Here is a 12,056-nt window from a genome sequence, read left to right on the forward strand (position 1 = left end):
GCTAGGCTTGCATTGCACTGGGAGTGACAGCAATTATCTCATGATCATAAAAAGAACTCACTGGGGGAATGAGAAATAAAAACAGTCATCCAGGGATGTGACAGTTCCACTTGCTGCTGATTGTTTGGAATGGGGTTGTATTTATGAGATTACAGAGAATGTTTTCTGAAAGAAATGGTCAATTATATCTCATTGTAGAATTTCCAAATCAATAGTTATTGTGGCTCCCATTTTGCTTCAAATACAGTACTGTCAGAATTGTGTTATTAATGCAATTAAAATATTGGACACTGCCATCATTATTTGTGTTTTTGTTAGTTAACAGACTCATCTTTCAAAGAGACGGGACATTGCCCAGTGGTAAAGCACTCGGTTTGATGTGCAGTCTTTCTGGGATCGATCCCCATCGGTGGCCCTATTGGGCTATTTCTCGCTCCATCCAATGCACCACGATTTGTATATCGAAAGCTGTGATATGACCTATCATGTATGTGGAATGGTGCATATAAAAGATCCCATGCTACTAATAGAAAAATGTAGCGGGTTTCCTCTATGACTATAATGTCAAAATTACCAAATGTTTGACATCCATTAGCTCCGATAATCAATAAATCAATGTGCTCTAGTGGTGGTGTTAAAAGAAACAAACAGACATCTTTCAGATAACATATTATGTTTCCATCCAATTTCACACAGTCGTAGTGGTAAACATTGGGTGTGCTTAATAAATCCGCTATGTATATATATATGTGTGTGTGTGTGTGTTTGTGTGTGTATGTGTGTGTATGTGTATGTGTGTGTGTGTGTGTGTTTGTGTGTGTATGTGTGTGTGTGTATGTGTATGTCTGTGTTTGTATGTGTGTGTGTATGTGTATGTCTGTGTGTGTATGTGTGTGTGTATGTGTATGTCTGTGTGTTTGTGTATGTGTGGTCTGGCTGTGTGTGTGTGTGTGTGTGTTTGTTTGCGTGCACGTGCGCGCATGTGTGTGTATGTGTGTGTGTATGTGTTTGTTTGTGTGCGCGTGCGTGCATGTGTGTGTATGTATGTGTGTGTGTGTGTATGTCTGTGTGTTTGTGTATGTGTATGTGTGTGTGTGTGTGTGCATGTGGTCTGTCTGTGTGTGTGTGTGTGTGTGTTTGTGTGCACGTCCGTGCATGTGTGTGTGTATGTGTGGTGAATAAAATTCTCATCGGCATGTATATTACAGATGTAGCTCACTTAACTGTTCACTATAGTCATCCACTAATCTAAAAAATATGTAACATAGAATTAACTACCGTAAAAATACCATCAACCCATTAGTCTGAAATAGCAAATTCACAGATTTTTTTTTTTTTTTTACGAAAATGTATCCAAGAAAAAATGATTTACTTTGCCTTTGTTATAACTGTGTGGCATTTGAATATTCTGATATAATATAGAAAGAAAGAAAGAAATGTTTTATTTAACGACGCACTCAACACATTTTATTTACGGTTATATGGCGTCAGGCATATGGTTAAGGACCACACAGATTTTGAGAGGAAACCCGCTGTCGCCACTACATGGGCTACTCTTTCTGATTAGCAGCAAGGGATCTTTTATTTGCGCTTCCCACAGGCAGGATAGCACAAACCATGGCCTTTGTTGAACCAGTTATGGATCACTGGTCGGTGCAAGTGGTTTACACCTACCCACTGAGCCTTGCAGAGCACTTACTCAAGGTTTGGAGTCGGTATCTGGATTAAAAATCCCATGCCTCGATTGGGATCCGAACCCAGTACCTACCAGCCTGTAGACCAATGGCCTAACCACTACGCCACCGAGGCCAGTCGATATAATACAGTGTCTGGTTTATTCATCCTTTACCAGTGATATTAAAAATACAGTGTACATGTAGATCATCTTTTAGATATGCTTGACTTAATTTTCATGTCATTTATTCATGTGGATTTATTATATTGAGGTCAGGGTAAAAACTTACTGGGTAATCAGAGCGAGCTGTTTGAAGGATGCCAGTTCTGAACATAGATATAACTTAAAGGCAGAGTAAACTCAAACGAGATTTATGTGTTGGAAAGATGCATACCCGGACAACCAGCACATACTGACACTTTAACAAATGAAAAATGTGTAATTTTAGAGTTAATAAAAAAACCATGATTATTCCTGCTAACTGGGGGTATAGCTTGGGGTGAAGCGACGTCAGCTCCGTCCATCTGCTCTATGCATAGTGTAAACAAAACCCTCTAATTTACGACAAGGCGCTTTGCTTTGATCAACCTGACTTGTAAAACAACATAAATGACTTGATAGTATAATAAACTATTTAAGTAAATATATTTCAATTTGCATCAATAGAACGAAATGGAGTTAGAGTATTTTTCTTTTTTTTAAATCCAAAGAAAACAATGCATATTATTAGGCCTATTGGTATGCTATGTTCGAGCAAAAAGGACCACTCATGATACTCAAGTGATAATTTTCTTTTCTTTGGGACTATGTAATTGGTCAGTTTTGTGAATTTAGATGGGAAAGTCTACTTAATCAAGTGTTTTACAGAATTACTTACAGTAATAAAGCAGACGGCTGGTCGATTACGATTAGAGGGGTGTCCATACGGTTAACACACAATACCCTGTGATCTTAATAAAAGCGGCACGTCTTTTTAGTGTGTCTAGACACAGTGTCTGGGACCATCTAAATATATACCTGCCAATCAGGAACCACAGGTACAGGCCACGGAAAGAAAAGACCAATTAACTAAGAAAACACTCCGATTATTATTTCAGTATGTGGGTTAATTTATGTACAAACCATGATACAGTTATTTCAATACTTTGACAATGGTGGTTTATTTTGTATTAAACATAAATATAGAATTGTTGCTGGCTTACTGGGATGACTATTATTACAGAATATTGCGATGCATCCGCAAAAATCAGGTATGTTTTGTTTCTTCAGTTCGAAGACTAATTCCTGACATGACACGTTAGGTATTACATAACCACCAGCTCGCCAGAGGGCGTATTCAGTGGGATGATACAAAATTGCTGCGCCTGTTATATATAATAGCCGTCACATTTAACCGTTTTATTAATTAACTATATGATTATACTTGTTGATATTAAGCAATAATGTGCATTATATATCGTTGAATATGCATACCAAGTCCCTTCCTTTAACAATTGTTCCTATGTTCGGAAGATTCAAGTTTATACTAATAGAATCTATCACCGTTGTGAGGTATAGATAAGGCTATTCCAACCCGAGGGACAAAATGTTTGTTTTTTGGGCCGTTATAAAAACATTTTGTCCTGAGGGTTGGAATTGCCTTATCTATACCTCACAACAGTGATTGATTCTTTTTCTTGCCCATTTAATTATAGTAACTAAACATTAATTTTGTAAACTACGGTCTGTTTATTGTATAACGATTCGTAAACATTTCACCTACAAACTCCTTTAATCATACGCGAAAAAATATAGTCCACCTTATGCAACGACATAAATATGTAATGTTCAACTTACAATAAATATAAAGTTGAAAATATTAATTTGCTTATATATTTTTAAAACAATGATACAACGTGAAATGGCAAACAGAATTTTAAAACCAATGAGTTATGACGACACGCGTATGTAGAAATCGTCTAGCCCTCAGGTCGGACAGATATTTATTACCCATATGGGCAGTGAGATGCGGGTGAATATATTTTCTATCTTTCTCCGCTGACATCATGATGTTAGTTTGGTGACATCATCGGTTTCCTTGACTGTCAAGTCTCTCATTGATGAGATTTTACAAACATCAGTGAATGTTTAGATAAATAAATAAACTAATTTCATTGTAGTTCATTCATTTCTGAACTATTTACACTATGGGTAATAAATACAGTAACCCACTCGATACTCGGAATTACGGATTATCTGTCCCTCATGAAATTAATGTTGTCAGTCACTCGCTAAAACTCTTGACTGACAACATTAATTTCACTTGGGACAGATAATCCGTAATTCCTTGTAACTCGTAAGTTATTGTCTATATCTAGCCCTAGGCTTAGACAGATTTATCTAGCCCTAGGGTTAGACAGATATATCTAGCCCTAGGGTTAGACAGATATATCTAGCCCTAGGGTTAGACAGATATATCTAGCCCTAGGGTTAGACAGATTTTCTAGCACCATGCAAAAGCTGGATAACCCTGTCCAGTGGGCAAGAAAATGATTTATATATTGTGCAACATAATGCAAGGGACACAACTCTTACATGCTACCTTTGGAAAAATTAATTATACTATTCATTCTTCTGTAACCAAATAATCATGGTTATCTTTTTTAAGAGCATATATTGTGTTGAAATGATTTGAAGAGATATTTATATTATTCTAACAGCTTTAAGTGTATATTTCAAGCATGTGGTTTTTTTCAAGATTTTGAAAATGTACAGCCAGTGCTCCATAACTGGTGTAACAAAGGCCGTGGTATGTACTATCCTGTTTGTGGGATGGTGCATATAAAAGATCCCTTGCTGCTAATCAAAAAGAGTAGCCCATGAAGTGGCAACAGCGGGAATAACGTAAAATAGCATTATGCATCTTAATTCCAGCACTGAACATGGATGCCAAATCATGCCTGGTCTGGTCTGGTAAATTATTATTTACATGCTTATATGCCACTAGAGCTTCAGGTAGTACTAAACCAAATAACTTCCGGCTGGGTCAAAGTTCGAGGTGCACCGAACTTTTGATAGAGAAGTGAACACCACAAGTCCTGTGATTGGTTATAAATGTGAGTGTGTTGGTTGTAAAAAATAATAGTTTCATCTGGGTAAAAAAAAATTGCAATTTTATTTCATCTAGTACCAATGTGTCAAGTAGCCTTGTGCTTGAAAGATGTATGGGGTACCTGTGAAAAAAAGTACTCGAATTTTGTGCGAAACTAGGGTAGTCATAGACGCTACCCGTTATCTCAAAAACGAGCAGCTTGACCCCCATTTTTTTCTGATTCATTTTAAGTGTAAGGGGTGGTAGTATTTATATCCGTGGCGTTTATGTCGGTTGATACGTTGCAGGTAGGAGTTTTAGCCACATATGTTACTATTGTCGTCTATGGGATTTGATTTGGTAGTATACACCCTTCAAGCACGTCTGCCCCAGGGCCGAGCTCTGGATAGCCAGAAGTCTGCTCCGGGCCAGAAATTTAACGGGACAATTTTGATAATTAATCTAAAAATAAATACATAGGGGGACAAATTTAATCTATAAAATATAAAAAAATTATTTAGTGTGGTTCTAAATATATAATTTAATAAAATATAACAAAAATTGAAAAATAATAACTACCAATATTTAAATTTAACCACCTATTTTTGAACGGGCTATTCCAAAAAATAAAATATTAATAACAATTAATATTCGAACTTATGGGGGAAAAGGGGCAAATTAAAGATTAGGCAAAGGTCACAGGAAGTTGGTTATTAAATCTAAAATTAGCAGTATTTGATAGAGGGGTACCGAGCATATCGGTAACTAGGGTGTGGCCAAAATAGGGGGGGGGGAAGTAAGTGCGAAAGAGGGGGGGGGGGAGGGTGCAAGCCCCCAGACAATCCTAACTGACCCTATGGCCTAAACCGCCTATGCCAAATCATACCATTGTATTGCATTGCAAGATTCTCATAGCCCTGTAATGTAACCCACTGCAAGCATATGGCAAAATTATATACAAAATATAATTAAATGAGCATGCCCTTCCTTGCACAGTGCTTGAACCGTAACTGGATATTAGCATGTTAGTGTTATCCTATCCTATCTACTAGTATTCCTTGCATGAGTGCTTGAGTCCTGTGAATGGCCTGTGCCCTGAGTACTCGAGTACTCATGGAGATCCTAACACACACACATGGATGTATATAAAATGTGAACAGTATAGTCATTTCAAATTTTGCATTATTTGTTATGGTTATATAACATTCCATAGTCTATAGTTAAATTATTGTCCTTTTGTATAACATACATGTGCTCTTAGTATGTGTTTAGTATCGTCAAATGTTTAAAGGCATATTGTCACAGACCACTGACCTATTTAATGGTCTAACAAAGTATTACCTGAGCAAACATTATTTGATTTATCCCTACATGTACTTCATTCAACCATCTTCATAACCACCATAGTCCATTTATTAATGACATTTTGTAAAAATAATTGAATTATAGCAATGGTCCATAATTCAAAACCTAAAATTGCTGAGAGGGTTGACATGGATTTCATTCCATCATGGTTCAGTTAAAGTGATACGATAGCTAGATTTGTTTCCAGCAATTAATGTAATTTTTATTTATTATCCATTTTTAGAGAAATAAGGTCCTTAAATCCGTGACAGTATGCCTTTAAACAAAATTAATCTTTAAATTTTAATCTGTTTATTAAGGTCTATGAAAGTCACTTTTCACATCCTTGTTTTGGCTTCATACACAATAAATATAACATATCTTAGTATAATTTCACTTGAAATCTATAATTCATAAATAGTACAATTTTTTAATTGCAAGATTTTTTTCAAAGACATTCAGGTGCATTAGTAATGTTCAAACAACAATTTCAATAGCAATTTTGGATTGGAATTTTTCCAGCATTGTTAAAACGGAAATGTCACGAAACCAGTTTATTGTAAGGAAATCCAGTTTTGTCATTCAAATTCACAATTAGCTGTATTATTACAATGTTTCGCCAAATTAAAATTAAAACTGCTGTACTAACCTTGACCCCTGTCAAAATTCTATAACGAGCAGACAATGTAGTTTACAAGTCTGTATGTTTTTATTTTTTCATAATTTTGGACAAAATATTAAGTTAAAGTTTAAAAAGATAAAAGAAATAAAAAGTACCTTTTGGGAAATATATCCTATAAAACAATTACCATTGGTATGTTATATTTATTGTGTACGAAGCAAAACAAGGGTGTGAAGAGTGACTGTCATCGAGCTTAGTGTAATACAAGTTCTTCTTTTAGATATTTTGGCCATTTAAAATTTCCTGTTTTTCAGACAAAAATGTATTTCTAAAATGGTGACCAAAATGCAAATCCTGGATATATGAGATTCCTCTAAACCAGATACATGCTGAGGTCCCAAGGTGTTCCGGTTTAGACATTTCCAGTTAGGTATTGCCACATTTATTTTAAGTATAAAGTTTTTCAAAAATTTTATTCTTTTTTTGCAGAAATTATTTTATGAATGTACCATGGTGTAATGACCTCCTTTTTGGTATATATTATTCTTAAATAATACATAAATACATGTTAGCAATTATTTAATATTTAAACAGCCACAGATGTACTTCGGACTTAGTCTGATAAGTTAATTTCTTCTTATAACATCAGACCATTGCAATATTTCTATTCAAACTGAGTCACTGAAAAGTGTTACTTTTCATACTCGTAGGTAGTTATTAAGTCTATTCAATCGATTCAAACTGAGTCATTACCATTCTTAAAGAAAATAGCTTGACATAGATTCAAGATGTTTATTCTTTAAAAAAAAACAATATTCAATATTTTCTTTTGTATAAACATTTTTACCATCTGTTACAGTTTTAAAAACAATTTACTTTCTTATTATATTAAAAGGAAAAGGAAAGTTACCTATAAACATATGCTGTTTATCATGCTATAAACATATGCTGTTTATCATGCTATAAACCTATGCTGTTTATCATGCTATAAACCTATGCTGTTTATCATGCTGTAAACCTATGCTGTTTATCATGCTGTAAACCTATGCTGTTTATCATGCTGTAAACCTATGCTGTTTATCATGCTTTAAACCTATGCTGTTTATCATGCTGTAAACCTATGCTGTTTATCATGCTATAAACATATGCTGTTTATCATGCTATAAAGCCTTTTTAACCCTTATCTGGCTTACTGGGACCTTTGAGGCCCAACTAGAACCTTGTTTATTTATAGAAAATTTATACCTAAATAACTAGCCCTTTTCAAAATCCTTATGGCATACTCGGGCCTTGTAGGTCTAGAGGTATTTGTAAAAGTCGTTTTTCTTTTCTTATAAGGACACCATTGGAGCACATTGATTTATTAATCATCAGCTATTGGATGTCAAACATTTGGTAATTTTGAATATAGTCTTAGAGAGGAAACCCGCTACATTTTCCCATTAGTAGCAAGGGATCTTTTATATGCACCATCACATGGACAGGATAACACATACCACAGCCTTTGATGTACCAGTCGTAGTGCACTGGCTGGAGCGAGAAATGGCCCAAGTGGGCCCACCGATGGGAATCAATCCAAGACCAACCATGCATCCCGCCCCATGCATCCTGCCCCAGAGGTATTTTAAATGCACAAAGTAAATCTTAAACAAGCTTTGAAAAAGTGTTAATGAATGTTTTACATTGTACATGTATTAATTATCTTTTTATTTCCATTTTTATCAGTGTGATAAATTTGGCAGGCATCTTTATTTTTGTTTGTCTAAATTGATGACATTATTTTGATACATTTCTAAAATACGAATCTGCATCTTTACTGGATTGGTGAGAATTGTAAAGCAGGTCACACATACAAATGAATTACATACATATGAAAAATACAATAAAATAATATTTAAAGTTTGTTTTGTTTTAACAACACCACTAGAGAACATTGATTTATTGATCACTGGATGTCAAACATTTGGTAATTTTGACAATAGTTTTAGAAAGGAAACCGGCTACATTTTTCCATTAGTAACAAGTCATCTTTTATATACACCATCCCATCTGTGACAGACATGATAGTACATACCATGACCTTTGATATACATTTGAAATGAGAAATATAGCCCAAATACGCCCAATTAAAGGGATCGATCCAACACTGACTGCGCATCAGGCGAACGCTTTACCTCTAGGCTACGTCTCTCCCCAAAATAATATTTTAAAATGCATAATATTAGTACAGGTCTTGAAGGCCCGAGTTGGCAGGTATAAGTTAATATTCTGGGTATTCTACATAGCCTATGAAGTGGTGACAGCGGGTTTCCTCTCTCTTTCCGGGGGCGGGATGTGCCCAGTGGTACAGTGCTCGCTCGATGTGGGATTGAACCCCATTGGGCTATTTCTCGTTCCAGCCAGTGCAACACGACTGGCATACCAAAGGCAGTGGTATGTGCTATCCTGTCTGTGGGATGGTGCATATAAAAGATCCCGTACTGCTAATCGAAAAGAGTAGCCCATGAAGTGGCAACAACGGGTTTCCTCTCTCAATATCTGTGTGGTCCACCGACAGGGATCGATCCTATACCGACGGCGTATCAGGTGAACATTTTACCACTGGACTACGTCCCGCCTCTCACAAATAGAGAAATTAATTATTAACATTTTGTCTTTTATTAATTATTTACTTTTGGGGTTCACTTACCATTACTAATAATCATGTTCATACAATTTCAAATAACTTTAACTTTGGATAACACATTACACATATAATAATACATTTTTCTTTCATTAAAATGTTTAATGAATGACGTTTGAATTTATTTCTCAGAATTAACTGTTGGCATATTTGTTTGCTAAAAGTCTTAAATGTAGGTCTCTAATTGCTTTATTATCAGTTATCACTTTAAGTTGTATATTAAAACAATGTTATTACCATAGTTCAGTTGTGATGCCAAGATAAACAGCAAGATTATAGCTATAACAGGAAGGAAATGGTTTATTTAATGACGCACTCAACATATTTTATTTACAGTTATATGGCGTCAGACATATGGTTAAGGACCACACAAATACTGAGAGAGGAAACCCACTGTCACCACTTCATGGACTATTCTTTTCAATTAGCAGCAAGGGATCTTTTATATGCACTATCCCATAGACAGGATAGCACATACCACAGCCGTTGATGTACCAGTCGTGGTGCACTGGCTGGAGCGAGAAATAGCCCAATTGACCCCTGAGGGGATCGATCCTAGATGGATCATGCATCATGCGAGTGCTCTACAACTGAGCTATGTCCAGTGTCGATCCTACACAGTGATAATATATGTCGTCAAGTTGTCATGACATCACATCCGGACTACTTGTTATTCAACAGGTTTTATACAAAATAAGAATTATTTAGGTTTGTGTGGATGTTATACATTATAAATAATCAAATCCACAACACTATGAAGTACAAAACCACAAATGTATACATATATAATAATAAATAAGACAAAATATTTAATGCAAAAAAAGTGATAATACTGGGTGAACATGGTTTTTAATGAATGCAAAAAAAAATTAATAATAAAAATAATCAGAGCTGTTAAAATGTTTTTTAAATTGTTTTTGATTTAAAAGAAATCGGACTATTTCTAACAGCTGTGTTCTAACATATTATTTTATTAGAGGTTTTGGACTCAAATGTTTTCTCTGAACTAATACATGTATCATATTTGTCAGTGGTGTAGGAAGGTGCCAAAAAGTGGGTGGGTGGGGGCCCACACTTTTATACTTACACACTTTTACACTATTATAAAGCAAATATAAAGCAAAATATCTGAAAAGTGGGGGGCACATGCCCCCTCCCCCCCCCCCCCCCCCTCCACCCCGCTTCCTACACCAGTGTTTGTCAAATTTTCATTTTAAAAAAAAGAGTTGAAATATGTACCCAAATATCCATATACATGTATTTTACCTGTTGGTAGGGGAGTTACTGCCCCACACTCCAAGCTACTCCCCTTTCCAGCCATGCCCCCTCTACCCAGTCATTCTCTTCCCTGCCCTGTTCAGAGATAATGTTGACAGATTTCCAGTAAGTAAGCCGAAATGGTATCTTTTTGTTAGAGGTCTGTTCCTGTATAAAGGTCTGATCAGTTCTTGGAGTGAATTGTCAAAAAACATTAACCAATCAATACCAGTGCATAAACATGGCTAATTCTGAAAGCCTATTCCTGCAGCAGAACTATTTTGATGCTATTTCTGTGGGAGAACATATGACAACATGTAATGAGACTGTTTGTGTGCTTCTAGTGACAGAAATACTCTGGTAGTGGGCGTTGCAGTCACTACCAACTCGACTGCCAGTCCTAAGACAAATAATCTGAAGCTGCATAACACTAGCAGTTGGTATTCAAGAACAAATGAAAAGGTATTTAGTGGCAGCCTTTTTATTTCTTCTTTTTTTTTCAAGATAATCTTGACAATAATTGGTAAAGAGGAGGAGGATGTTGTTGTTGTTGTTGTTGGTGATTGATGGTCATTGCAACTGTACTGCGATTGTAGTCTGGTTGGGTAGTACTGGTATAGGTAGTGTCGTGGTTAGGCCATCGGACATAAGGCTGGTAGGTACAGAGTTCGCAGCCCAGTACCGGCTCTCACCCAGAGCAAGTTTTAACGACTCAATGGGTCACTACACCCTCTTCTCTCTCGCTAACCACTAACAACTAAAAACCCACTGTCCTGGACAGACAATTCAGATAGCTGAGGTGTGTGCCAAGAACAGCGTGCTTGAATCTTAATTGGATATAAGCACGAAAATAAGTTGAAATTAATGAAGGTCAGGTAGTGGTAATTTATATTTATGATGACTATATTTTAATTATTATTGTAGTAGTAGTTTTGCTGTTATTATTGATGATAATAGTAATTAGTGGTGATGATGATAATGTAGTGGTGATGATGATAATGTAGTGGTTATGATGATAATGTAGTGGTGATGATGATAATGTAGTGGTTATGATGATAATGTAGTGGTGATTGTGATGGTTATGATAGTGATGATTATGGTAGAGGTTATCATGATGACTATATTTTGATTGTTCTGGTACTTGTAGGAGTAGTAGTTTTGCTTTTGTTGATGAAGATGATAATATTAGTGGTGATGATGATGATGATGGTTATGATGATTATGGTAGAGGTTACCATGATGACTATATTTTGATTGTTATTGTAGGAGTAGTTGTTTTGCTGTTGTTGATAATATTATTGGTGATGATGATGATGATGATGATGAAAGTAATGGCTGTGATGATTCAGTATATATGATAGTGATTAAAATAATGACTACATTTTGATTATTATTGTAGTAGTAG

The sequence above is a fragment of the Gigantopelta aegis genome, chromosome 10, assembly GCF_016097555.1.
Source record: "Gigantopelta aegis isolate Gae_Host chromosome 10, Gae_host_genome, whole genome shotgun sequence".
NCBI lineage: Eukaryota > Metazoa > Mollusca > Gastropoda > Neomphalida > Peltospiridae > Gigantopelta > Gigantopelta aegis.